The 26808-nt window shown below is 42.2% G+C and overlaps 1 long non-coding RNA gene across 1 annotated transcript in view; it reads right to left on the reverse strand.

Annotated features, from left to right (window-relative positions):
* Positions 1-799: 799 nt before the first annotated feature.
* The window catches only part of LOC132542533 (uncharacterized), a 32764-nt gene continuing 6755 nt past the window's right edge, over positions 800-26808 (reverse strand). The window contains exons 2-3 of the long non-coding RNA XR_009553533.1: positions 12167-12253; positions 800-1822 (exon numbers count right to left, since the gene is read on the reverse strand). This is a non-coding gene — a long non-coding RNA (uncharacterized LOC132542533). The remainder of the gene's footprint in view (positions 1823-12166; positions 12254-26808) is intronic.

Below are 26808 nucleotides of genomic sequence, written 5' to 3' on the forward strand. Positions count from 1 at the left end.
AAAAAATTCTCCAAGTCTCTGATTGTCAGAGAAATGCAAATAAAAACAACAATGAGATTTTACTTTTGTGAGAATATCATACATCAGAAAAGGTAATAGCAGCAAATGCTGGAGAGGGTGTGGGGTCAAAGGAACCCTCCTACACTGCTGGTGGGAATGTAAATGGGTCCAACCTCTATGGAGAACAGTCTGGAGAACTCTCAGAAGGCTAGAAATGGACCTACCCTATGATCCTGCAATTCCTCTCCTGGGGATATATCCTAAGGAACCCAAAACATCCATCCAAAAAGATCTGTGTACACATATGTTCTTGCCAGCACAATTTGTAATAGCCAAAACCTGGAAGCAACCCAGGCGTCCAACAACAGATGAGTGGCTGAGCAAGTTGTGGTATATATACACAATGGAATACTACTCAGCTGTAAAAAATGATGACTTCACTGTTTTCAGCCAATCTTGGATGGACCTTGAAAAATTTGTGTTAAGTGAAATAAGTCAGAAATGGAAGGATGAATATGGGATGATCTCACTCTCATGCAGAAGTTGAAAAACAAGATCAGAAAAAAAAAAAAACACAAGTAGAACCTGAAATGGAATTGGTGTATCGCAACAAAGTAAAAGAGTCTGGGGTAGGTGGGTGGGGAGAATATAGGTCCAAGAAGAATGACAGAGGACCTAGTGGGGGTTGTATTGTTATATGGGAAACTGGGAAATGTTATGCATGCACAAACTACTGTATTTACTGTTGAATGTAAAACATTAATTCCCCAATAAAGAAATTTTTTAAAAAGTAGTGAAATCAAAATGGGGTTATTTGGGTAAGCCCTGATCCAACATAACTGTTATCCTTCTATAAAGAGGAAATTTGGACACAAATATGCAGAAGATGATGTGAAGAAACACAGGGAGAAACTAGACAAAGAATATCAGAGGTTAGCAGAAACTAAGAGAAAGGTCTGGACTGAAAGAAAGGTCACAACTTCCTGAAGAAGCTAACCTGCCAACTCCTTGCTTTCATATTCCCAGTCTATATAACAGTAATTTTTTGTTTAATTAAAGCTCCCTAGTTTGTGGTTTGCTATAGAAGTAAATTGATACAAAGAGAAATTTGCCACCCACCCCAAATAGTGGAGATCCTGAAGATACTTTTGAACAAATAATATTTGGACTAGACATGTTCCAATGATTTTATTAATTTAATTTTAAAAATTTGGAAAAGAATGGAAAGTAAAAAGCAGAAAAGTTAAAAATATATCCCCCATTTGGAAGTAGATTCTTGGGAACAGGGAGTCGCAGAGACAGGGGCTATAATCTTTTTTCATTTGTGAACATTGTGATGAATTTTCTTTCAGTCACCCACTCCCACCTCTGACAGTTAGAAAAGTCTCCCTTGCAAAGTGCTGTGATACTTCAGTGACAGAATGGGTAAAGTTCTTGGCAAACATTGAAGTACCCAGTCCAACACTATAAATGGTAGCTATTATGCATATTTATATAGACATTGTATAAAATAGGAGTCCTGCTGTTTTATAACTTCCTCTTTTCACTTACCAGTATATCTGGAGTGTGTTCCCTTATTTTGTTTTTAAGAATTATTTATTATTTAATGAGTGAGAGAACTAGATCATCACTCTGGCACTGTGATGTTATAGATCACACTATGGACCTCATGCCTTAGAATCCAATGTTCCATCCACTAAGCCACCTCCTGGACCTCAGTGTTGCCATATCTTTAAAATTCTGGAGTGGGTTGGTGAGGTAGCATAATGGCTATGTAAAAAGACTTTCATGCCTGAGGCACCAAAGGTCCCAGGTTCAATCCCTAGAAAACAAACAAACAAACAAACAAAAAGTTAGAATTGGTGGGGAAAATAGTATAATGGTTATGCAAAGGGTCTCTCATGTCTGAGGCTCCAAAATCCTAGGTTCAATATCCCCCCATCCCCACCCCTCGCCTCATCACCATAAACCAGAGCTGAGCAATGCTTGGAGGAGGGGTGGTTTAAAAAAAAAATCTAGAATTCATTAAAAGCATGATATTTAATTTCTGCATGGTCATAGTCATCCACCTATAATCTCACCATAACCTAACTAAATTCCCTGTCATTGAACATTTATCGGATCCTCATTTTTCTCCAGTTTAAATAAGGCTGGACTGAGTGGGTGGGGGAATATTTGATTTTAAGATGCATCTTGAAAGTTAAATTGCTAAATCAAAGTATAAGTCTTTGAAAAGCTCTGGTATACACTGTAAAATGACCCTGCTGAAAGTTCCTACAACTGGTCTCTTCTGCCTGCCACGAAGAGGTTCTGGGCCACCCCCTTCCCCTTACCAACAGCTGGTGTTTGTATTGTTTTTATCACCACCTATCTATGTGTAAGAAAAGCCGGAATCTCCTTTTTATTTGTGCTTTGGGGTTTCTAAGGTTTTTCACAAAGTTTTTGTATTTCCTCGAGAATTACGTTAATCGTCCTTTCCCGGTGATGTCCAGAAGTCAGTTCCTCTTATTGTTAACGGGTTTAGGAGGACTTGAAAGGGCCGCTGCAGATGGGAGTGGGGGGGGGGGAGTTTCCTCCCCGCCCTTCTGACCCTTTCCTCTCCCATTCCCATCCTCTGCAGCTTTCTTTTGCTCCCCAGGGAACCTTTGTCATTCAAACTAGCCCTGGAGATGATGAACCCTGGGAAAGCGTAGTCTCACGACCCTTTCCACCTTCGGTGAGCTTCCCCTCCCATCGTCCCACATTCCTTTGGCTCCTACCTCACCCACTGCCACACCCTGTACATTCTCCCTGCAAAATTCATCAAGGAGGCCCAAAGCCACTGGGGACCTAGTGGCTAACCCAGCCCCAGAGCAGGAATCCCAGTCCCACCCTGCCCTGGCCCAAAGGGGGACAGTACAGAAATGGAGAGCAGCTGGGGGGGGGGGGGTTGCATAGAAGAAAGAGCTTTGTTGTTCTGTTGTTGTATTTTGATGTTTGATGTCTTCCTAGAACTGAGTTCAAACCAGGAACCATTCCTGAGAAGACTAGCATTTCACTGTCTTGCAAGACCTTCTTCAAAGCACCAGGCAGAAAAGTCAGAAGCCTGCAACTGCAGGCCCTAAGCATCAGACATGTCTTCTCCCAGAGAACTGAAGCATGGGTGGGTCAGGTTTATGTTTGTGTACCCAGAAGGAACAGTTCAAGCAAAGAAACAGAGAAACCCCAGATGCAGAGGTTCTGGCCAAGCACGGTCATGAGGGAGGATGAAAAACTAAGATAACACGTGTCTTTCTCTAACCTTTCATATCTTGAAAATGAACCATTTTACTTAATACAAATGTACCCAAGGAGGTCCTGCACGCCTTTTTCCACTTCATCTCCCTACCCACCTACCCACCCCACCCTCCAACCATGGAAATCATTTGTATGAGGGGATCCCACCTGATCCAGGCTGTGAGTTGGTCCCCACCCCCCATCTGCCAAGTCTCCATGGGCTCATCAGAGCAAAAAGGGTGCCTGGGGGACAGTGACTAAAACCTGGAATCAAAGGAGATTTCCCAGAAGCAGCTCTGAGTTGGGCTTTGGGGTGCACAGAATACAAAGGCATCACCTGAACTCCGACCGGCTTCTGGAGGAGCTAGGTAGTAGAGGAGTGCATGGAAATAGCGCGCAGGGAAAGGGCTGGGTGAACGAGGGGCACCAGGGCCCGCTCTGAAAGGCCCCAGGCCCAGCTGGTGATGGAGGAGGAGGGGCAGAGCTCGCCCCTAGCCCAGACCACCGCCTGCCTGCCTACCCCCCCTCCCCCCGCGGCTGGCCCGCAGCACGTAGCACTCGTAGCCAGTGCACGCTCGGGCAGGTAACAAAAAGCCGGTGTCTACCCGCGACGAGGGTGGCGCCCGCCAGCTACCTGCCCAGCTGCACGCCTGCACCACCACCTGCCCGGCTGTGGGCCCCGCAGACTCAAGAGCTGGCGGGGGGGGGGGGGGGGCAGGAGCCTGCAGAGCACCGCTGTGTCGCCCATCCCGCACCTTCCCTTTCTAGGCCCCACGACTTCTGAAAGGCGGCGGGGAGTCCCTATTCGGCTGATGGGAAAAAGCCCAAGACAAAAAAAAGGGGGGGGGATGTGACTCTGGGAGCTTTACCACCTCGATGGAGGGGGGGCGTGGTGTCATGAAGTGCACAGCACAGTGTTTTGCAGGAGAGATAGGAGGGTTGCCCCCCCACACCGTACTCTCCTGCCCCATGTAATGACCATAACTGCCCCAGGCCTCTAAACAGAATTTATCAGCCAGAAGATCCAGGTACGCAAGTCTGCTCTGCGGAATGTCTTATCTCAGAGTCAACCTAGATGGATTGTTTGTAAGCTACTCTTTACGCAAGATTGGAAACAGTCTGGTGCGCATCAAAGCAAGGGGGCAAGGTGGCGCCAGGGAGGTGAGGGGAGGGACCAAACTATTTCTAGCCATCTGCGCCTCCACCTCTCCTTGAACCCAAACCCAGGGGATGTGCTCTTGGGCGCCTAGAGTCCCGCAAATGCACGGATTTCATGAGTTAGGATGAGCGTTACACACACACACACACACACACACACACACACACACACACCACCCAGGCCACTCCTGAGACCCCGACTGCCAAGGAAGGTTGGAAAATGAGACCCTAAAACGAGCCTTTGGGATTGTCTCTTCTCTTCCCTCTCCATCCTCCCTGCCCACCCCCCACCCCCCACTCCCCACCCCCCACCCCCCACCCCGCAGGGTAATCCCCCCTAGATGGAGGAGGAGAATAGAGCCTGACTCAAAAGAGATCAAAATTACTTAAAGACAATGTTCTCTGGGCAGGCAGCTGCTCCCTACCCCCACTGCCACGCCCATGGCCATGCCTAGTGCAGAAAGGCCTTCCAGCCCCCTTCGCAGCAGCCAGATTCCTGGCCAGAGGACCACTCAGGATAAGTTTGCAGGCCTCCAAAGTCCAGGAAGCAAAGATGCTGGACCCCCATCAGTTACAAGGGGACAGGACTCTGTGGCTCCCTGTTTCTTCATCAGAACAGTGGCAAACAAGGCTGACAGCCTGTGATCTAGGATCCTCCAGTTCTGTCCTGCTCTGGAGTTGATCAGCAGACCTGTGGAGTTAGAGTGGGGCCATTCTGTGTGTGTGTGCGCGCAGGAACACACACACACACACACACACACACACACGTGCGCGTGCGCGCGCGCACACGCACACACACACACACACACACACACACACTTCAATCTGGCCTGGAGCCTCTGTTCCTGGAGCAGAGACACCTGGAAGCAAAGAGACCTCACAGGCAGCAAATCACCTAGTTCAGCTGGAGAAAAGTGAGGCCAGGCCTCTGCCCTAACCAGTGAGCATCAGTTACATGTATGCAGTCAAAGGGCAGCAGTCCAGGTGACAAGTACTTAGAACTGGTGTTCAGAGATAGAAGGAATACTCCCCAAAGAGACACAGATGTTTTGGGGAGGGGTTCTTGTTTGTTTTTAACCGGTGCACTACTCAGCTCTGGCTTATGGTGGTACAGGGATTGAACCTGGGACTCTCAGGCATGAGAGTATGTTTGTATAACCATTAAGCTATCTCCCCTGCCCTTTATTTATTCTGAAAGAAAGAAAGAAAGAAAGAAAGAAAGAAAGAAAGAAAGAAAGAAAGAAAGAAACTAGAGCACTGCTCAGCTCTGACTTCCAGTAGTCCTGGGGATTGAAGCTGTAGCCTTGGAGTCTCAGGCATGAAATTCTTTTGCATCACCATTATGCTGTGTCCCCAGCCCCACAGATGATTCTTACTGCTCAGCTATGGCTTATGGTGGCACAGAGGATTGAACCTAAGATTATGGAGCCCCAGGCATGGGCATCTCTTTGCATAACCATTATGTTATTTACCCACCCCCAAGATGATGATTCTTAATACTGCCTGGTGACTAAACAAACAAATGAGTGGATGAATGAATGAATGAACAAATGCCCAGAGTCATTCATTAATTTGGATCAAAAACCCTTGGCATGCCCAGACCAGGACTTCTTAAGAATTATCACTGCTGGGAAAAAAGGAAAACAAAAGGAAAAAAGAAAGAAAGAAAGAAATATTAAAAAATAATTTTTAAAAACCTGAGGACTTATGAAGAAAACCATATCCTGAATTGTCCAAATCTTTTTTAATATTTACTTATTTATTCCCTTTTGTTGCCCATGTTGTTTTTTTATTATTGTTGTTGTTATTGATGTCGTCGGGATCCTTACACCAGTCCTTGCACTTTGTGCCACCTGCGCTTAACCCACTGCGCTACCGCCGACTCCCCCAAATCTTTATAAAAGAGAAATAGGAGGGGACCAAAGAAATGTCTCACTGGATAGAGCAGATACCTTTCAACATGTGCAGCCCAGGTTTGAGCCCTGACACTAGGGGAAGCTCCAATGCTATGAGCGCCTTCTCTCTCCCTCCCCCCCCCCCTTTCTCTCTCTTCCCACCTCTCTCACTCCCTTTTTGGGGGAGGGGGAGGAGTTGGCTCAAGAATAGAGCAATCCCAAATGCTTAAGGCCCCAGATCCACTGAAAGAGAGAGAGAGAGAGAGAGAGTTGGAGAAATACCATAATGGTTATGCAAAAGACTTGCATGCCTGGTGCTTCAAGGTCCCAAATTCAGTCTCCAGTATCACCTTAAGCCAGACCTGAGCAGTGCTCTGGTCTTTCTCCCCGTATCTTCCTTTCTACCTCTCTCTCTCTTTCTCTCTCTTACTCTCTCTCTCTCTCTCTCTTTCTATCTCTCTCTCATTAAAATAATTTAAAAGTTGCTAAGTTTATAAGGAGAGAGAGAGAGAGAGAGATGCAGAGAAACATATATAACCAGAGGAGGAGAGGTGAAGACAGAGGTAGAGGTTAGAGCAATGTGACCCAAGCCAAGGAACAACTAGTCACTGAGACCAGGAACAGATCTTTCCTGAAGTCTCAGGACAGAGTGGAATCCTGCTGATACCAGACTTCTGGCTTTCCAGACCAGGAGAGGATCTATTTCTGCTGATTTAAACCACCCAGTTTGTGGTCATTTGTTATAGCAGCCACAGGAAATTCATATAGACCCATTGCTTCTGACTCTAGTGAAATATATCCACTGTTTCTGTACCTCTCATCTTATAGAATCCCTCCTCCTGGAACCTACTCACTAAGTCCTAAAGCCCAGTTCTGGATGAGATGGTACACCTGCTCCTCATAGTTTAAGCTGGATAATAGTGTCTACCCATCTCTTGACCCTGCCTGCCTCCACTATCCTAGTAACAGTTTCTTGACCCCAACAAACCCCAGTGGTAGTAAGGACTAGTCATGCATGGAAGAGCCAGGTACAAGTTAGTGGGGAAAACAAGCATTAATTTAGGGATAGGATATCAGGAGGCTTATATTTAAATTCTGCCTCAGTATGTCATTGTATCCCCCCACAAAAATTAATTAAATAAAATTTTGCTTCTAGCAAAATAAATGGAACTGGAAGTGATTATGCTAAGTGAAATAAGAGGTGAAAGACAACTACCAGATGGTCTAGATCCTATGTGGACTATAGATAACTAATGTAAATTAACTTGCAAATAAAAACAATGACACTGTCTTAGACCTCATGAGAACTATGGTGGTTATGGGTGGTGGTGGGGGGTGGCACACAGTACTTTGGTGGTGACTTATCCATGCCATGAATGGGTGTGACATTATACCCCTGTAATCTCATATTTTGTAAGCCACTAATAAAAAATTTACCTCTGAATGAACTTGAACAAATAACTAAGTCCTCTGGACAATAGTTTTCTCACCTGCCAGATTTTTAAATCTGAATATATGACTTTTCTGAACCCTTTTAGTTCTGACTGAATGGGCAGAGAAAGGGGTGAAAAGGAAAGCAGGAGATAAAATGACCAGTTCTGTAAGGGAGCTTGGACTTTGATCATGGGTTGGATGAGGAGTAGTGTTATGGTCACAGTGTAAGTCAGGGATTAGGCTCTCTACACAGGAAGTATACAGTGCCTGAAGTGTGTCTATCATGGGACCCACCCGCTCACACTCCTTTCAAAGGTAATGACTTTACTCCCAACCCTGCAGCCCACATGGGCACATCTGAACCATGAGATCCTATTCTCTGTGGACAGAACTGACCAGACAAAAAGAGAATCTGACCAGAGAGCTATCTAGCAACCAGTGACACAGGAAATGACTAGCTAAGTCAAACCAGATTCTCACACTAGGGAACTTGAACTGGGAATCATAGGGAAACATGGCAGGAGATGGAGGCAAGAAGTTACAATGTCGGGTGGGGAGATAGCATAAGGGTTATGCAAGCAGATTCTCATACCTGAGGTTCTAAAGTCCCAGCTTCAATCCCCTATACCACCATAAACCAGAGTTGAGCAGTGCTCTGAAAAGAGAGGGAGAGGGAGAGAGAGAGAGAGAGAAAGAAAGGGAGAAAGGAAAGAAGTTACCATGTGGAAAGTCCAGAAATCTGAACCTCTTCAAGTCAGTGAATCAAAACTGATTAATTGAATGAGGTGAACTAGTTGATGGCAGAGTGAAGGGAAGCCAGTCTGTTAGTACTGATGTAGAATCGTGGAAGTAGAAGCTCATGTCCTCCTGTTGCAGGTAATCCTAAAAGTCCCTAACATTGGTGGGGAGAGACTGAAGACTTAAAATTAGTAGGAACTTGATTTTTCTTAAGATTTGTTTATTTATTTATATATTTATAGATTTGAGAGATCACAACCCTGCTCAACTCCAGCATATGCAGTGCCAGGGATCAAACCTTGAACTTTCTTCATCTATGTCATCTTCTTTATTGCTGAGCCATCTCTCAGACCCAAGAACTTGGTTTTTAAAAGTGCACAGCATAGGTCTGAGGAGACAGCACAAAGGTTATACAATGAGCCTTTTGCCTGAGGTACCAAAGATCCTTGGTTCAGTCCCCAGCACCACCATGAGCCAGAGTTGAACAGTGCTTTGGTAATAAATAAATGACTGAGTGAATAAATTAATAAATAAATATTCATTGCATGAAGATGACCAAGTAGAAAGAACCCATGTTTACTTCCTCCAGGGAGCACAGTAAATCTACATCAAAACTTGGATTAATAAAGCACACTACCACCTGATGAAAAGAACTCTCATAGGGAGGGATATAAAAAAGGATGTAAGGGAGTCGGGCTGTAGCGCAGCGGGTTAAGCGCAGGTGGCGCAAAGCACAAGGACCGGCATAAGGATCCCGGTTCAAACCCCGGCTCCCCACCTGCAGAGGAGTCGCTTCACAGGTGGTGAAGCAGGTCTGCAGGTGTCTATCTTTCTCTCCCCCTCTCTGTCTTCCCCTCCTCTCTCCGTTTCTCTCTGTCCTATCCAACAATGACGACAACAACAATAATAACTACAATAATAAAACAATAAGGGCAACAAAAGGGAATAAATAAATAAATTTTTTTAAAAAGGGATGTAAGTGAAGAGGAGACAGAGAAAAGACCCCAACAAGGAAGAAGCCCTGATGCATGAAGTAGCAAGATGCACATAAAAAAAACTGTTGCTAATATCCAGACTTTTGCTCTGGAAACAGGGAGTTTCCCTACTGCCCAGTACCTCAATAGTGTGATCCTACCTTTAAAATACTGAAACCGGAGGTAAAAAAAAAAACACAAAACTATAATGTATGGATTGGGAGTGGGTAGTGTTGAACTCTCAAGCATAAGGTCCTTGGTTTAACCTGGCAAAGTGTGTGCCAGAGTGATGCTCTGGCTTTCTTCTCCCTGCCCCCCTTTTCTTATTAGTAAATACATTTAAAAAAAAAAAAAAGAAGAAGAAGAAGAACAGAAACTATAAATCAGGATCAGAGTCATTGGCAGGTGCCATTTTGGTAAACTCCCATCACCTTTTTAAGAACAGTGCTGATGAATGCTGTACTGCAATTCAGTTTCTGTAGTAACAGACTCTTGAGGCAAATCCCTGAGGATCTTTGAGGTCTTGCATAACCCCACTGAGCAGCCACTGCTACTACTGCCACTGATGTGGCTGGTCCTCATTGCTGGGAAACTCAGGCCCCACCTAAACCCACTCAGACACAGACCTTCTAGTCCAGACACTCAAGGGGTATCAGATATAATGAGACAGGAGAAATTACCTGCACTGATTGGTCAAGGCAAAAACATAGACTGGGGGAGGTGGCTCAGGGTTTAATACTTATTTATTTACTCCCTTTTGTTTCCCTTGTTGTTTTATTGTTGTAGTTATTATTGTTGTTGTTACTGACGTCGTAATAAGGCTCAATTCTTTATAGCACCTGTACCTAAGCAATACCCTGCCCTCCTCCTCCTCTTCCTCCATTTACTACTACTACTCCTGCCTCACCCAGCTCCACTCACTTAATGTAAATAAAATAAATCTTTCAAAAGCTCTTTTGGTGGCTCAGGAAGTGTAGTGAATAAGGCTCTGAAGTGTGAGGTCATGCGTTCAATCCCCAGCATCACATATGCCAGAGTGATGTTCTGGTTGTGTCTCCCTGCTCTATCATTAATAAGTAAATCTGTTTTGAAAAACACAAAAGTCTATGGAAAACCCTAAATACAATAGAGATATGGGAGCTTCCTAAAGAAGACTTCAAAGCAACAGTCCTAACAATGGTCACTGAACTGTTAAGATTAAGAGAAGAGAACTTAAACAGGAGCAGAAATGTGTGAGAAAAGTCCAAATAGAAAGCATAGAGCTAAATAACAGAGTTGGGAACTGCGTGGTGGCTTACCCAATACAGCACACTCATTACTATGCCTGGGGACCTAGGTTGGAGCCCCTGGCCACCACATATGCCTGTGGGGGTGGGGGGAAGCTTCATGAATAGTGAAGCAGTGCTGCAGTATCTCTACTTCTCTTCTCTCTCTTCTCTCTTTGTCTCTCACCCTATAGCAAAAGAAGAGGAGAATAAGGGGGAAAAGAAGCAGCTGCCAGGAGCAGTGTAGTTGTATAGGCACCAAATCCCCAATAGTAACTCAGGTGACAAAAAAAAAAAAGGAAAAAAGAACTTAAACAAAATAGAGGGATTAAATGGCAAAATGATAGAAGTTGAATGTTAAATCAGTGAGTTTGAGAATTTGAGGATAGGTTAGAGAAAACAAACAAACAAAAAAGAATAAAAATAATGAAGATAACATTTAAAATAAGTATGAGACAGCTTTAAGAGGAACAATATTCACATCATAGCAGCTCCAGAAAAGGGAGATGGGAGAGAGGAGAATAGAATTCTTATTTGAAGAGATAATAATCAAGAACTGAAGAGAGAGATAAACACCCTGAAACAAGAAGATCAAAGCATTTCAAACAAAATAAATCCAAACATGCATACCAAGATACCTTGTAATCAAAATAACAAAAATCAAAGATAAGGAGAGAATCCTGAAAGCAATAAGAAAAAAAGTAAAGAGTCAAATATAACGGACACCTTACCCATAAGATAATGTATTTTCCAACAAAAATCCAGTACAAACCAGTAAAATATGATTAAACTTTGAATGAAAAAAGACCTTTAACCAAAACTAATTTACCCTGCTAGTTTATCAGTCAGATTTGAGGGAGTGATAATGAACTTCTCAGATAAACAATAGCTAGAAGAATTCATCACTATTAAATTAACCCTGTAAGTAATACTAAAAGGGTTTCTTTTTAAAAATAATTTTATTTATTTTCCCTTTCGTTGCCCTTGTTGTTTTTATTGTTGTTGCAGTTACTACTGTTGTTGTTATTGATGTCACCATTGTTAGATAGGACAGACAGAAATGGAGAGAGGAGGGGAAGACAGAGAGGGGGAGAGAAAGATAGACACTTGCAGACCTGTTTCACCACCAGAAGGTGAAGGTGGGGAGTTGGGGGCTCAATTCAGGATCCTTATGCCAGTCCTTGCACTTTGTGCCACTTGCACTTAACCCGCTGCACTACCGCCCAACTCCCACTAAAAGGGTTTCTGTAAAAGGAGTAGAAACTCCATTTGGAAGTAGCAAAACCCCTAAGAAATATAAAATGTATAAAAGGAGCATAATGATGAGTATTTAGAACTTGAAATTTACCTGCTTTAAAATAATCTGTAGGGACCAGACGGTAGTGCTCCTGGTTGAGTATACATATTACAGTGTGCGAGAACCTGGGTTCCAGCCCTTGGTCCTTACCTACAGGGAGGAAGCTTCATGAGCAGTTTAGCAAGTCTTCAGCTCTCCCTCCCCATCTTCTTCTTCCTTCTTCATCTCTCTCTGCTTCTACCCAATAAATAAAATAAAATATAAAAAATTAAAAATAAAACAAGCTGTAAGCTTAGAATCTAGATACAAACCTAATGGCAACTTCTATAGAACCCATTAACACCCAGGATGAAATACTACTCAACTGTAAAAAAAAATGGCTTTTTTTCTTTATTGGAAGATTGATGGTTTACAGTCAATAGTAAAATACAGTAGTTTGTACATGTGTAACAATTCTCAGTTTTCCACATAACAATCTAACCCACTACCCCAGATCTTCTTCTGCTGAAAAAAATGGAATTTTGTCTGCTACTATAACATGGATGGAACAGGAGGGGAGCCTCTAAGTTAAATAAGTTAGAGAAAAGGAAATATAGGCACTCATGTGTGAAATATAAAAAAATAAGGCAAAGGAAAAAAAAAAACCCTAGATTCTGACTGAAGAACCAAGGCTACTAACTGAGGAGGAGGGAGGAAGTGGTTAAAGGGTGGAGGGAGTCCAGTGGACTGTGATGGAAGGATGTTTGCACCATGTTGGTAGGTGTGTTGTGGTAACACATACTTAGAACATGTGTGAAACATAACACCTAAAACATGCAGTCTTAAAAACAATTGACACCTCAAGTAGGGCACCAAAGTAAAAACCCAGTGGTGAGGGGTAGACATGCAGCTTCCTGGGCCAGTGGGGGGTGGGAGTGGGCGGGAGGGATGGGTCACAGTCCTTTGGTGGTGGGAATGGTGTTTATGTACACTCCTAGCAAAATGTAGACATATAAATCAGTAGTTAATTAATATGAGAGGGGGAAAATCAATTGTTTGTCTCAAAGTTTCTCAAAACACAAACTGAATCCTTTTAATATATAGGCTGTGTATTTGATATGCGGACTCTCTCAAAAGCCTAGACCAAGTAGATTAGAAGCATCCAATAGCACAGCTATATACAACATACTGGATACTGTACAGCAAACCATAACAAAAGGACTTTTCAAAGTTAATCCAATTAACAAATAATGTGATGATAACATTAACTATCGATTGTCTTTTTGAACCCTAAGACAGCAGGAACCTCACATCTCCACTATAGAGCCCCTACTTCCCCCAGTCCTGGAACCCTTGGATAGGGCCCACATTCCCATATGCATCTCCCAATCCAAACCAAATAATATTGCATCCGCCGATCACAACCTAACCAATGCAACAATTGCCACCTCAACATGCTTCACCTCAGACTGTGTCCAGAGACTTCACGTGTGGAATGACAACCCTTCAGCTTCATTACTCGGGTGAGACCTTTCCTTTTATAGTACACTCTAATTTCATCTCAGGTAGTTCACTTTCTAACAAAGTCCCATAACCTAGATATACACCAGTTTCTGAGAGAGAGAGCTTATGTGCACACGTATCCATAAACTACTGCAAAATATATACCTGAAAGCAGAAATACACTAAAGTTTGCAGTGGGTACCTCCCTAACACTTCCTCTCCACTATTCCAAGCTTGGGATCCATGATTGCTCAACAAATTGTTTGGCTTCGTATGTTAACTCTCTTTTCAATCACCAGGTTCCAGATGCCACCAGGATGCTGGCCAGGCTTCCCTGGATTGAAGACCCCACCAATGTGTCCTGGAGCTCAGCTTCCTCAGAGACACACCTTACTAGGGAAAGAGAGAGGCAGACTGGGAGTATGGACCGACCAGTCAACGCCCATGTTCAGCGGGGAAGCAATTACAGAAGCCAGACCTTCTACCTTCTGCAACCCTCAACGACCCTGGGTCCATGCTCCCAGAGGGCTAGAGAATGGGAAAGCTATCATGGGAGGGGGTGGGTTATGGAGATTGGGTGGTGGGAATTGTGTGGAGTTGTACCCCTCCCACCTTATGTTTTTGTTCATTAATCCTTTCTTAAATAAAAAATTTTTTAAAAAAATAGACACCTCAAATAAAAATAATGAAATAAAATTAAAGTACACTGCAGGAAAACAAAAAAGAAGCAAGCTCATCAAACAGGAATTGAAGATTACTGCACTAGAGTTTTTCCTTAAAAGATACATTTCAGGAAGTAAAAAAAAAAAAAAAAAAGATACAGTTCATTTATTTCACAGGGAAGAGAGGGAGAACATGCCCTTGCATCATTCTGGTACACATAGGGGGCCAGGGGCTTGAACCCTGGTCTTTGTGCACTGTAACATGTGCACTCAAGCAGATGCACCACCACCCAGCCTCAAAAACTACACTGATTTTTTATGGCCTAATCGTTAAAGTCCCTTTTTTTTTTTTATGGGCAAAAGATTTAAACAAATACTTCCACAGAAAAGATAATATGAATGGCCAAAAAAAGCACACAAAAAAGGTACTCGTTAGCATTAGTCATTAGAGAAAGATAAACTTTAATCACAATGACAAACTTTCTACACCAGTGTTGGTGTGAATGTGGAGCAACTAAAACACTCAGACACTGATGAGAAAGCAAAATGGTACAACTTCAAATAACAGTTTGGCAGTTTCTTATAAATGTAAATATGTCCTTACATTATAATGCAGTAATTCCACTCCTATGTATTTATCTGAGACACTTACAAAGAAAGTTATGTACTTAAAAACTTTTAAGTGAATATTGATAGCAGGATCATTTCCAACAGCCAGAAGTTAAAAAGTAACCCAAGTGCTAATTAACTGAGATCTGAGTTAATAATGAATGTTATATTCATATAATAGAATTAACAATAAAAAATTAACAATATTAGAATTAACAATAAAAAGAAGCAAACTACCAATATACATAACAATATGGATTTTTAAGATTCTGCTCCTGTCTTCTGCCAGGAGAGCACATGCATACACACACACACACACACACACACACACACACACACCATTTTTAAATTATCTTTTATAAGAAGTTATAGGAAAGTTAAAATTACAGTGACTGGAAGTAGATCCATTTCACCAAGGGCTAAGGGAAATTGTGGGGGTGAGGAAGAGTGAACTAGAGGAGCCCTGAGAAATTTCAGCTGTAATAGAAATGTTCTATATCTCAATGGAGAGCAGTAGATATATTACAATACACATTTATCCACAATTGTACCTAAATACAGATTTTTGCTTTTGTCTTTGTAAATCCAGAGTTTTTTCATTATCTAAAGCCACCTTCAAACTTCTCTTTCTGGTCAGCAGAGGAAGATGGGCCTCAAAACACTCAGGTAGGAAAACAAGACATAAGAAGATTAGCCAGGAAGAAGGAAGTATGCTTAGTTTTGTTTGTTTGTGTTGCTTTTTTTTGTTTTTGTTTTTGTTTTTTGCCTACAGGGTTATCGCTGGGGATTGGTGCCAGCACTACAAATCCACTGCTCCTGGTGGATATTTTTTCCATTTTATTGGACAGGACAGAGAGAAATTGAGAGAGGAGGGGGGGGTCGAGAGGGAGAGAGAATGATAGATAGCTGTGAACCTGCTTTGCCACTTGTGAGGCGTCCCCCACTTGCAAGTGATGAGTCGGAGGCTAGAACTGTATCTTTGCTTGAGTCCTTGGGCTTAGTACTTGCGCTAACTGGGTGCACCACCACCTGGCCTCCCTTAGGTTTCAAATATATACATTTTAAATGTGTTCTTAATTGCTCATTTGAGAGAGTTAACTATCCTGTAATTAATTACCCATGGTATCACCCCAAAGAAAAAGTTCATTTCTCTTCAAAAATGCCAGAAGACATTTCCCTGCTTTGCTTTTCTTCTTCCCCTTCTTCTCCTCCTTCTCTTTCTCTCTCTAACTTTATTTTGGATAGAAACAGAGAGACATTGACAAGGAAAGGAAGATAGAGAAGGAGAGAGACACCTGCTTCACTGCCTTACAGTTTACCAACTCTCCCACAAGTGGGGACTGAGGGCTTAACCCCCAGTCCTTGCACACTGTAGTATGGGTGCTCAAACTAGATGCAACATCATCTGGCCCCATTTTCCTGCCTTTCATCAGTTTAGTTTAGTTTAGTTTAGTTTAGTTTAGTTTAGTTTAGTTTAGTTTAGTTTAGTTTAGTTGTTTAGTTTAGACAGAACTTGGACAATGACTATAGATATATGGACTGGCTAAAGCCAATCAGAACCTGTCCCTGCTGGAGAGTGAGCTACTTCCTATACAAGTTAGGAGGACAGTTGGCAAAAAAAGATGTCACAAGGATTTTTAGGGTATGAGTAGAGTTCCAGGAGGGTTCAGCTCTAGACTACACAGATTGTCATGTGTTTTCTTTCTTTTTTATATAAATATATATTTATTTTTTACTTTTATTTATTTGTCATGGGATAGAGACAGAGAAATTGAGGGGGAGAGATGGAGAGAGACAGAGCAGGGGCCAGGTGGTGGCACACCTGGTTGAGGACACGTGTTACAAGGTCCAAGGGCCCGGGTTCAAGCCCCCAGACCCCACCTTCAGGGGGAAAGTTTCACAAGTGGTGAAGCAGTACTACAGGCATCTCTCTGCCTCTCTCCTTCTCTATCCTCCCCTTCCTCTCAATTTCTGGCTGTCTCTATTCAATAAATAAAAATAAATATAACAAAAAATTTAAAAATAAATAATTAGTGGTCCGGGAGGTGTCACCGTAGATAAAGCATTGAACTTTCAAGCATGAGGTCCTGAGTTCAAGCCCTAGCAGCATATGTACCACAGTGATACCTGGTTCTTCTTGTTGGGAAATTGTGCAGATGTGGTTGAGTTAGGCAGGACCCACAAACCACCATATTTCCATGTGAGTATTATTATTTACATATCAATCTTCTGTCTTGTTTTAAAAATGACTCCTCTGCCACCACGTTATCCCCTCAGGATATTGCTAATTCTCACCAGCTAACCTACAGCAACCTCAACTAAGGAAGTTCTCAGAATGCCTTTTTCTTTTCTCCACCCTCTTCCCTAGCCAATTCCGTCCAGACTTGCCACTTCCATTTTTACCCTATAAAACCCGCTGCTGTTCCTGGTTTTGCCTTGTTTCTCTTCCACATCCTGACCTAGAGAAGACCTGGAGAAGGGCTGGGAGGCAGCCATTTTGCTAGCTCCACATGGCCTAAACCTGCTGTGCTCACATCTGACTCTGGAGCATCTGCATGAATAAAGATTGGCGTTCCTGCTCCGCCACGAGTTCCTGGTGTCTCTCTCTCCAGTGACGCAACCCCGACACTTTCTCTCTCTCCTCCTATCTTTCTCATGAATAACGAAATAAAATCTTTTGAGAAAGAGAGACACCTGTAACTCTGCTTCACCAGTTATGAAGCTTGCCCCTGCAGTTGGGGACCAGGAGCTTGAAATTGGGTCCTTTCACACTGTAATGTGTGCACTTAACCAGGTGCACCATTGCTTGGTCCTCATGTTTTCTAGTTAAGTTTTCTTTAGAGAAAACATCTGAGGGTTGGACAGTAGTGCAGCGGGTTAAGTGCATATGGCATTAAGTGCAAGGACTGACCTAAGGATCCCGATTCAAGCCGCCAGCTCCCCACCTGCAAGAGGATCACTTCACAAGCAGTGAAGGTATCTTTCTCTTCCCGTCTCTGTCTTCCCCTCCTTTCTCAATTTATCTCTGTCCTATCCAACAACAACAACATCAATAACAATGATAATAGCCACAACAACAATAAAACAACAAGGGCAACAAAAAGGGAATAAATAAATATTAAAGAGAGAGAGAGAAAAAATATCCTAATGATGCATGGGACTACTCCTGGGACTTTGCCTGAATTAAAAAAAAAAAAGTTATCTGCCTAAAAGCTATTCTTCTATTTGGAGTTATAGCTTCTTTTATTCAGTTTAATAGTTTTGAGATCCATCTGATGTATATATCAAAGCTTCCTTTTTTTTTTCATTGCTATGTAGTATCCCATTATATGGATGTATCACAGTTTTTTATTCATTCATCTGTTGATAAAGATGTGAATTATTTTCAATTTTTTATTTTTACAAATAGAGTTGGTAAGAGCTTTCACATGCAAGACTTTGAGTGGGTGGACTTCTGCTTTCCTACACCTTGGGTCAAATACCTAAAGGTAGGATTACTATTTTCTATTGTAAGTATGTATCTTGACAAAAAACTTTCAGGCAATACAAAACCTTTTCTATTGTGAAATTTGCCTGGAGAAGGGTGGGAGACTGCTGGCCAGAGCCTCTTCCACCCTCTTCACCTTCTCAAGCTCTCTGATCCTGGAGGTCTGGGCTTTCTATCTCAAAGGGACTGACTCATGCTTAGAGGTACCCTCCCCTTGGCAGGACTTCCCATTCCTTCCCAGGCAGCAAAACATTCTGGGGATTTTAAACAATATAGACTCCCAAGTCCCACCTGAGACCCACAATCTTGCACTATCACTGGGTGGGACCCAGAATCTGTGTTTTTGAAAGTCCCTTGGGTGATTCTCCATGTAGACAGGTTCTAATCACCTGCTAGAAACCATTTAAACCCTCAAGACAAAGTATTGTGGGCCCTGTTCCATCTGTACTCATTGCCCTGTGCAGCCTAGAGCCTTACCCCTCACCCCAAAACACACTCACAAGCTTCCCAGATGCTGCCAAGATATTATACAGCTCCTCCCTCTGCTTTCTCTCTTCTCAGGAAACTCTACAGGTCCTCAGTGACCCATTTAAATGCCACCTCTTCCAGGAAGCCTTCTATACCTTTCTTCCACCTGGCCAGGTAAAGAATTCTTATCTCTTTCCAGAGTCGCATACCCACTCCTAGCCCACCCCATCATATCATAGCACCTGTCAATCTGCCTAGTCATTATTTAATAATGCCTGTGCCATAGCTTGCACTCCAGCTTTATTTAAAGCTCCTAAGAATCCTTTGAGCTAGATGATGATGGTGGTAGCAAAGACTCAGTGAAAACAAATACAGTGAAGGTTCTAAGCTTTTTACATATGCTGCTAGATCCTTACATTCTCACCACAACTAGGTGAGGTAGGTACTGTTACATCACCCAATCCATCTTACAGACTAGGAATCTGAGGCCCAGAGAAGCTAACTCACTTGCCCCAGGTGACACTGGTAAGTGGGAAAGCCAAGGTGCTACAGGGAAAGCCTGTGGTCCATTCACAGATGAGAACTGAGGTGCAGAGAAACCATTTGCCCCCAAGTTATCATTTTCACCAGAAAGTCTAATTGTCTAGTGTGCACTCAGGAGCCTCTTATCCCAGAGTCTACATTACCATGTGACTTCTGTTTAAATTTTTGGCTATATAATCCTCAGGTCAAACCTTTATTCTTTTTCTTTGGCCTTGGGACCTGGGACATTTCCAGTTCGGGGACTATTACATAAAAGTTTCATAAATATTCATGGTCGAACTTACATAATACTTTCACAGCTCTTGGGTGAATAATTAGATGTGGACTGACTGGGTCATATTGTAGGTGTATGTTTAACTTTTTAAGAAATTGCCAGCAGCTCATGGAAGTATACCTGGTAGAGTGTACAAACTACAATGTATGAGGACCAGAGCCCAAACCCTGGTCCTCATCTGCAGGGTGGGAAATCTTCACAAGTTGGGGAACAGTGCTACAGGTGTGTCTCCTCCCCTCCCCCCCTTTTTTTTGGCCTCCAGGTTATCTCTGGAGCTCAGTGCCTGCATCAGGAAGCCACTGCTCCTGGAAGCCATTTTTTCCATTTTGTTTCCCTTGTTGTTGTCATTGCTGTTGTTGTTGCCAGATAGGACAGAGAGAAATTGAGAGGAGGGGAAGACAGAGAAGGGGAGAGAAAAATAGAACCCTGCAGACCAGCTTCACCACCTGTGAAGCAACCCCCCTGCAGGTAGGGAGCCTGGAGCTGGTACTGGGATCCTTATGCCCGTCCTTGAGCTTAGTTCCACGTGCACTTAACCCGCTGCACTACTGTCTAGCCACCCCATCTCTATATTATCTCTTTCTTCCTAGGCCTTTCTTTCTTTCTTTCTTTCCTTCTTTCTCTCTCTCTCTCTCTCTCTCTCTCTCTCTCTCTCTCTCTGTCAAACTATCAAAAAGAAAAGGAACAAACGGTTTTCAGGAACAATGGCATTATACAGATAACCATGGTGGCCAAGAAAAAGAAAAAGAAAATAAACTGTCAAACTGTTTTCCCAAAGTGATTTCACCATTTTATATTTCCCCCACCCTACCTTCCCCCAGCAACACTGAAGAGTTGTAGTTGCTCCACATGTTTACTAGCACTTAGTACTGTTAGTCTTTTTAATTTTAGACATTCTGATAGTATTAAGTTGTCAGAAAAGTCATGACATGTTTTTCTATGCAAAAATGCACCACGACTTTTCTTACAACCCAGTGTGTAGTGATAATCACATTAAAAGTTAAATTTGCAGGGAGTCTGGTGGTAGCTCAGTGGGTTAAGCACACATGGTGCAAAGCGTTAATGGACCCGAGTAAGGATCCCAGTTCAAGTCCCTGGCTCCCCACCTGCAGGGGAGTCACTTCAAAGGCAGTGAAGCATATCTGCAAGTGTCTATCTTTCTCTCTCCCTCACTGTCTTCCCCTCCTCTCTCCATTTCTCTCTGTCCTATCCAACAACAACGACATCAATAACTATAACAATAAAACAACAAGGGCAACAAAAGGGAATAAATAAATAAATAAAATAAACATTAAAAAAAGAAAAGTTTAAATGTATTTGTTTACTGATTTATTTGAGACAGAGAGATCAGAGCAGAAGCACCACTCTGCTCCAGTTTATGCAGTACCAGGAATTGAACATGGTGCTCACATAGTAAAGACCTGTGCTCTACCTACTGAGTCACCTCCTCAACCACTGTAGTTTCTTTTCATATCTTTATTAGCACACATATGTTTTCTTTGGTGAAAAGTCTGTTCAAATCATCTCTCACTTGGGTTGTTTTCTCAGTGCTAACTTGTAAGAGTCCTTTACCTATTTGGCAAACAACTGATATGTAATATTTTTTCTTCTCCCAATCTGTGAGTTATCTCTTTTCTTGATAAGACCTTTCTAAGACAAGTAAATGTAAATATTAATATAGTCTAACTTATCAAATGTACATAGATAATGTTAGTTCATCTCAACAATATTTTGTCATTTTCAGTGTATAGGTTTTATACATAATTACTCAGTTACCACTAAATATTTTACTTTTTGATGCTCTTGAAGTACATATTTTTATAAAAATCAATTATAACTTGCTGTTAGTATGTAGAAACAGAAGTGAGTTTCCTACATTGATCTTGTAGCCTATGTACTTGCTAAACTTACTTATCAATTCTAGTAATTTTTTTTGTTTGTTTATTCCATAGTACCTTCTAGATAGGCAATCAAGTCTATAAATAGAGTTTCATTTTGCTACACTGTGTCAAGGGTGGGAACTTTCACCAGGCAGTAAGATGAATAAATCACAGGACCCACTTTGTTTAATCTCTCAGTTTTTTGTCATGGCATAATTTAAAATGTCTTCAGTATTACTGTTGTTTCTGATGGGAAGGTAAATCTATTAAAAAGAACTCTCTTACTCCTTCTGAATTAGAAGCAGAAAAATTCCTGTCATCATAGTTGCCACTGAAATTTATCAGGATGTCAAATGACTAGATAAGAAAGTTATGGGGTATATTTTCCATTGAATACTACTCAACAATCAAAAGAAATGGCATTGCATCCTTCAGGACAAAATGGATGGAGCTCAAGGTGACTATGTTTAATGAAATAAGTAAAGTGATGAAAACAACTAACTACCTGTTGATTTCACTTATATGTGGAATCTAGAGAATTGAAACCCCAGAACTTGAAGAAGAAAAATTTTTTTAAAAATGTCTCTAGGAATTTGTGAGAACTATAGTGGTTAATTTTGGGAGGGGGGAGGAACAGAACTTTGGTGATGTGTGTGATACGGAACTATACCCTGTAATATATCTTGTAAATCAATATTAGTCACAAATTTTTAAAAATAACTTGGAAAAAAAACTGAAGAAATTTGTCAGGATGGGGCAGGAAAACAGCTCAATGTGTTAAAACACAAGATTTGCATGAATAAGGCCACAGAGCTTCCAGGTTCAACCCCCAGCACCACATTAACCCAGAGCTTAGTAGTGCTCTGGTCTTTCTTTTCCTCTCTCTGTGCTTGTCACTCTCAAAATAATAAATCAACCTAAAAAAAGAAATAAAGGAAGGCAAGGGGCTTGTCAGATAGGGTCAGTTTGGCTCTGGAGGCTTTTCTTCCCTTACACCAAGTGGCATTCCTGACCTCATGGAAGGACGGAGCTGACTACCCTCTCAGGCTCTCAAGCACTAGGTGCCAACTAGGACAATAGCCAGGAAGAAAAAGTCACCAGTCACAAGAACAGGGTGCTGGGGCATCTCACTATTGCTTTGTCAACAGAACAATTCCTAACTCAGGCTCTAATGTCTCTACCTCCTCCAGCCATCCCCACTGGAGTTTCTTATCATTTCACCTGGCCAGGCCTGGGAGGGGATTGGTACCTGCAGCCTCTTAGCTATTACCACTGCCTAGCAACAACAGTAAACAAAATAAAACAAAAATCCATTTTTGAGCAGTTTTCATATTCTGGGCCCTGGGCTACTTACTAAGAGTTTTAGGCCAAGGGAGGTAAGGTGACTCCCCCAAGGTCACACAGCTGAAGGAGGTCAGTATCAGGATTTAGTGCTTAGTACACTAGAGATCTGATGTCTGACCCAGCAGGAATGAACCCTGGGAGCTTTCATAACTTCCGGGTCTCATCCTCTACTTTGGCCTGGGTTCCTCTCTCTAGTTCCAGTTTATGTCTGCTCTGAGCCTGAAGTCCTATCCAGGATCTGCCTCACTATGGGAAGCACATACTGGGTAGGATATGTGCAGGCTCTAAAATCAGCTCAAATCCTTCTTTCTTTCTTTCTTTCTTTCTTTCTGTCTTTCTTTCTTCCTTTCTCTCTTTCTTTCTTTCTTTCTTTCTTTTTTACAAAGATATTTGTGTGGCCTAGAGAGACAGCATAATGGCTATTCAAAAGACTTTCATGCCTGAGACTCTGAGGCTCCAGATTCAATCCCCAGCACCATCATAAATCAGAGCTGGTATCTCTCTCATTTTCTCTGTATCTCCCTCACTAGAATTAATTAATGGGAGTCGGGCTGTAGCTCAGCGGGTTCAACGCAAGTGGCACAAAGTGCAAGGACCAGCATAAGGATCCCAGTTCAGGCCCCCAGCTCCCCACCTGCAGGGGGGTTGCTTCACAGGTGGTGAAGCAGGTCTTCAGGTGTCTATCTTTCTCTCCCCCTCTCTGTCTTACCCTCTTCTCTTCATTTCTCTCTGTACTATCCAACAATGGCAACAACAATAATAACTACAACAATAAAAAAGGGCAACAAGAGGGAATAAATAAATATTTTAAAATAAATAAATAAAATTAATTAATTAATTATATATCTATTAACTCATGAATGAGGGAGAGAGAGAAAGAACCAGGGCACCATCTGGCACAGAACCTGGGACCTCATGCATGAAAGTCCAGTACTTCATCCACTGCACCACCTCCCAGTCACTGAAATCTTCCTAAAAGTGTGACCTTGAAGAAGTAACTTACTCTTGCTGAACCTCAAGAATCAGTTCTAAGGACCAGAGAGACAGCTCACAGAGTAGGGCATGTGCTTTGCTGTGTGCACTGCTCAGGTTCAAGCCCTGACACCACAAGGTGCCATCGTGCCTCTCCCTCTCTGTCTCTCTTTCCAGCTCTCTCTTTCTCTCTGTGTGTTTCTTTATTTGAATGAAAAAGCAGCTCAGTGGAGGTAAAATCATGAATGATTTTTTATAGCCTCAGGCTTGCAAACAAAGCAAATAAACAAACAAAAAACCAACAGCAGCAACTCTAGGGGACATGATCATACATATTTGTGAATTTATAGACCCAAGTTGCAACCACATTCTCATGTAAAGACTGAAAAAAAGGGGGAGGATCAGGTGGTAGTGCAGCAGGTTAAGCACACATGGCGCAAAGTGCATTAAGGATCCCATTCAAGCCCCCAGGTCCCCACCTGCAAGTGGGTGGCTTCACAAGCAGTGAAGCAGGTTTGCAGGTGTCTATCTTTCTCTTCTCCTCTCTGTTTTCCCTTCCTCTTTCCATTTTTCTCTGTCTTATCCAACAACAATGACATCAATAACAACAACAATACTAATAACCACAACAATGATAAAACAACAAGGTCAACAAAAGAAGGGGGCTGGCTTCCAGGAGCCATCCAGTGGATTCTGGTGCCAGCACTGAGCCCCAGCAATAACCCTGGAGGCAAAAAAAAAATCCTCTCATGTTTCCAGCAGAGAACAAGAAAAGGGAGGGAGCATTCCTAAATACACAAAGCACTTTGTTCTTAACAAGGCCTGGCCCCAGTTTCAGTTTCACCAGAGTTTAACTTGTTGGGTTGATCAGACCTCGCTTACCTAGAGGAAAGGACATGCCTAAGGTGTGCTCCTCTGGCCATACATACTGTCCTACCTAGGAGGCTGTGAGCAGGACTGAGAAGTCAAATTCAGCACTACTTGGCTGAGACCTATCATAGGACCATAGAATGCTTCCCATACCTCACTCCTTTAACACCATATCACTAAATGTCTACTTACTGGAGTTCTTTTTATGCATTCTGTCATATTCAGCTGTCAACAAAAAGTTACAAGGTGTACAAAATGGCCAAACCATAGTTTAAAGAGAAAGAGGAAGCATTGGATCCAGATTCAGACATAGCGGAGATGCTGACTTATCAGATTGGGAGAGTAAAGCGATTGTGGTTAACATGATAAGAGCTTTATTTATCCCAAAAGACTTAGAAGCTGGGGAGGTAACTCAATAATCAGGGCAAGTGTCTAGTCACGTATGTGGTCCACAGGGGAGTGCCATAGTACCACGGAGAGTTCTAGTGCTGTGGTGTTTCTCTCACTGTCTGTCTGTCTGTCTGTCTCTCTCTCTTTCTGTTTTTCTATCTGAATGGGAAAACATGCCAAGCTGAGAGTGGTGAAACGACACATGCATGAGACTGTGGTTACATACATGAGTATAAATTGTCTAAGTTTATGAGAACATGAAACCAGAGCAGCTCAACTTTGTCTTAAGGTGGTGCCAGGGATTAAATATGGGTTCTCAGGTATGTAAATTTTTTTTCAGGTATATAAATTCTATGCTCTAATGCCTTGAATCACCTCCCCAGCATGCTAAGGGCTTTAGTAGAAAAAGTAGACAACGCAAACAAACAGATAAGCAAAATAAGCATAGAAATGGAATTTTTAAGAAAGGATCAAAAAGAAATGCTGGAGATAAAAGATACTATCCAAGTAATGAAGAATGCCTTTGATGGGTTCACTAGTTGACTAGACAGGGCTGAGGAAAGACTGAGCTTGAGGATATATCAATAGAAGTTTTCAAAACGGAAAAGCAAAGAGAAAAGAAATAATAAACAAGCAAACAATAGCTAAGGATTGTGGATCAAGAACAAGTCCAATCTTTAATATATAATGTCTGAAGGAGAAGAGAAAGAAACAAAAACAATATTTAAAAAATAATAATGACTGAGAATATATCCAAGTTAATAATGTCAGACACCAAATCATAGATGAAGGAAGCTCAAAGAACATAGAGCAGGATAATTATCTCTCCAAAACTACCAAGTCATATTTAAACTACAGAAAATCAAGTATAATGAAAAACTGTCTTAAGAAGTCAGAAAACAGGCAAACCCGGTTGAGTACACACCATGCACAAGAATCCAAGTTTAAGACCGTGCTTTCTAACTGCAGGGAGGAAGCATCAAGAGTGGTGGAGCAAGGCTGCAGGTATCTGTCTCTCTCTCTGTCCCTCTATTCCCCCACCCCTTAATTTCTCTCTGTCCTATCAAATAAATAAATAAAGTTCCTTTTTTTTAAGTTTCTTAAAAGAAAAAAAAGTCAGGGGGCCAAGTGGTGGTGTACCTTGTTGAGAGCACTTGTTAAAATGCTCAAGGACCCAGGTTCAAGCCCCTATTCACCACCTGCAGGGAGAAAGCTTTGCAAGTGGTGAAGCAGTGCAGCAGGTGTCTCTTTGTATCTCTCCATCTCTATCACTCCCTTCCCTCTCGATTTCTGGCTGTCTCTATCCAACAAATAAATAAAGATAATTAAAAAATTTAACTTTTTTTAAAAGTCAGAAAAACACCTTCCCTACCAAGAAGCAAATAATTACATTTGAGGTAGCCCTGGTGGTGTTAAGTGTACAAAGTATTGAATTCTGAGCCTTGAGTTCTGCAGTTCAACCCCCAGCATCACATATATTAGAATTATACTCTGATTTTCATAACCCCTGTTTCTCATTAATTAAAAAAAGGGTGGTTTTTTTTTTTTTAGGGTGGAGAAGATAGCATAATGGTTATGCAAGGAAACTCTCATGCCTAAGGCTCCAAAGTCCCAGGTTCAATCCTCACACTATCATAAGCCTGAGCTAAGCAGTATACTCTGGTGAAAAATAAAAAAGAATAAGAATTTATACATATATATGTTTATATATTTTTTTCTAGAGCATTGTTCATTTCTGGCTTATTGTGTTGTAGGGGATTGAACATGGGGCTTGACAGAGCCTCAGGCATGAGAGTCTGTTTGCATAGCCA

The sequence above is a fragment of the Erinaceus europaeus genome, chromosome 13, assembly GCF_950295315.1.
Source record: "Erinaceus europaeus chromosome 13, mEriEur2.1, whole genome shotgun sequence".
Classification (NCBI taxonomy): domain Eukaryota; kingdom Metazoa; phylum Chordata; class Mammalia; order Eulipotyphla; family Erinaceidae; genus Erinaceus; species Erinaceus europaeus.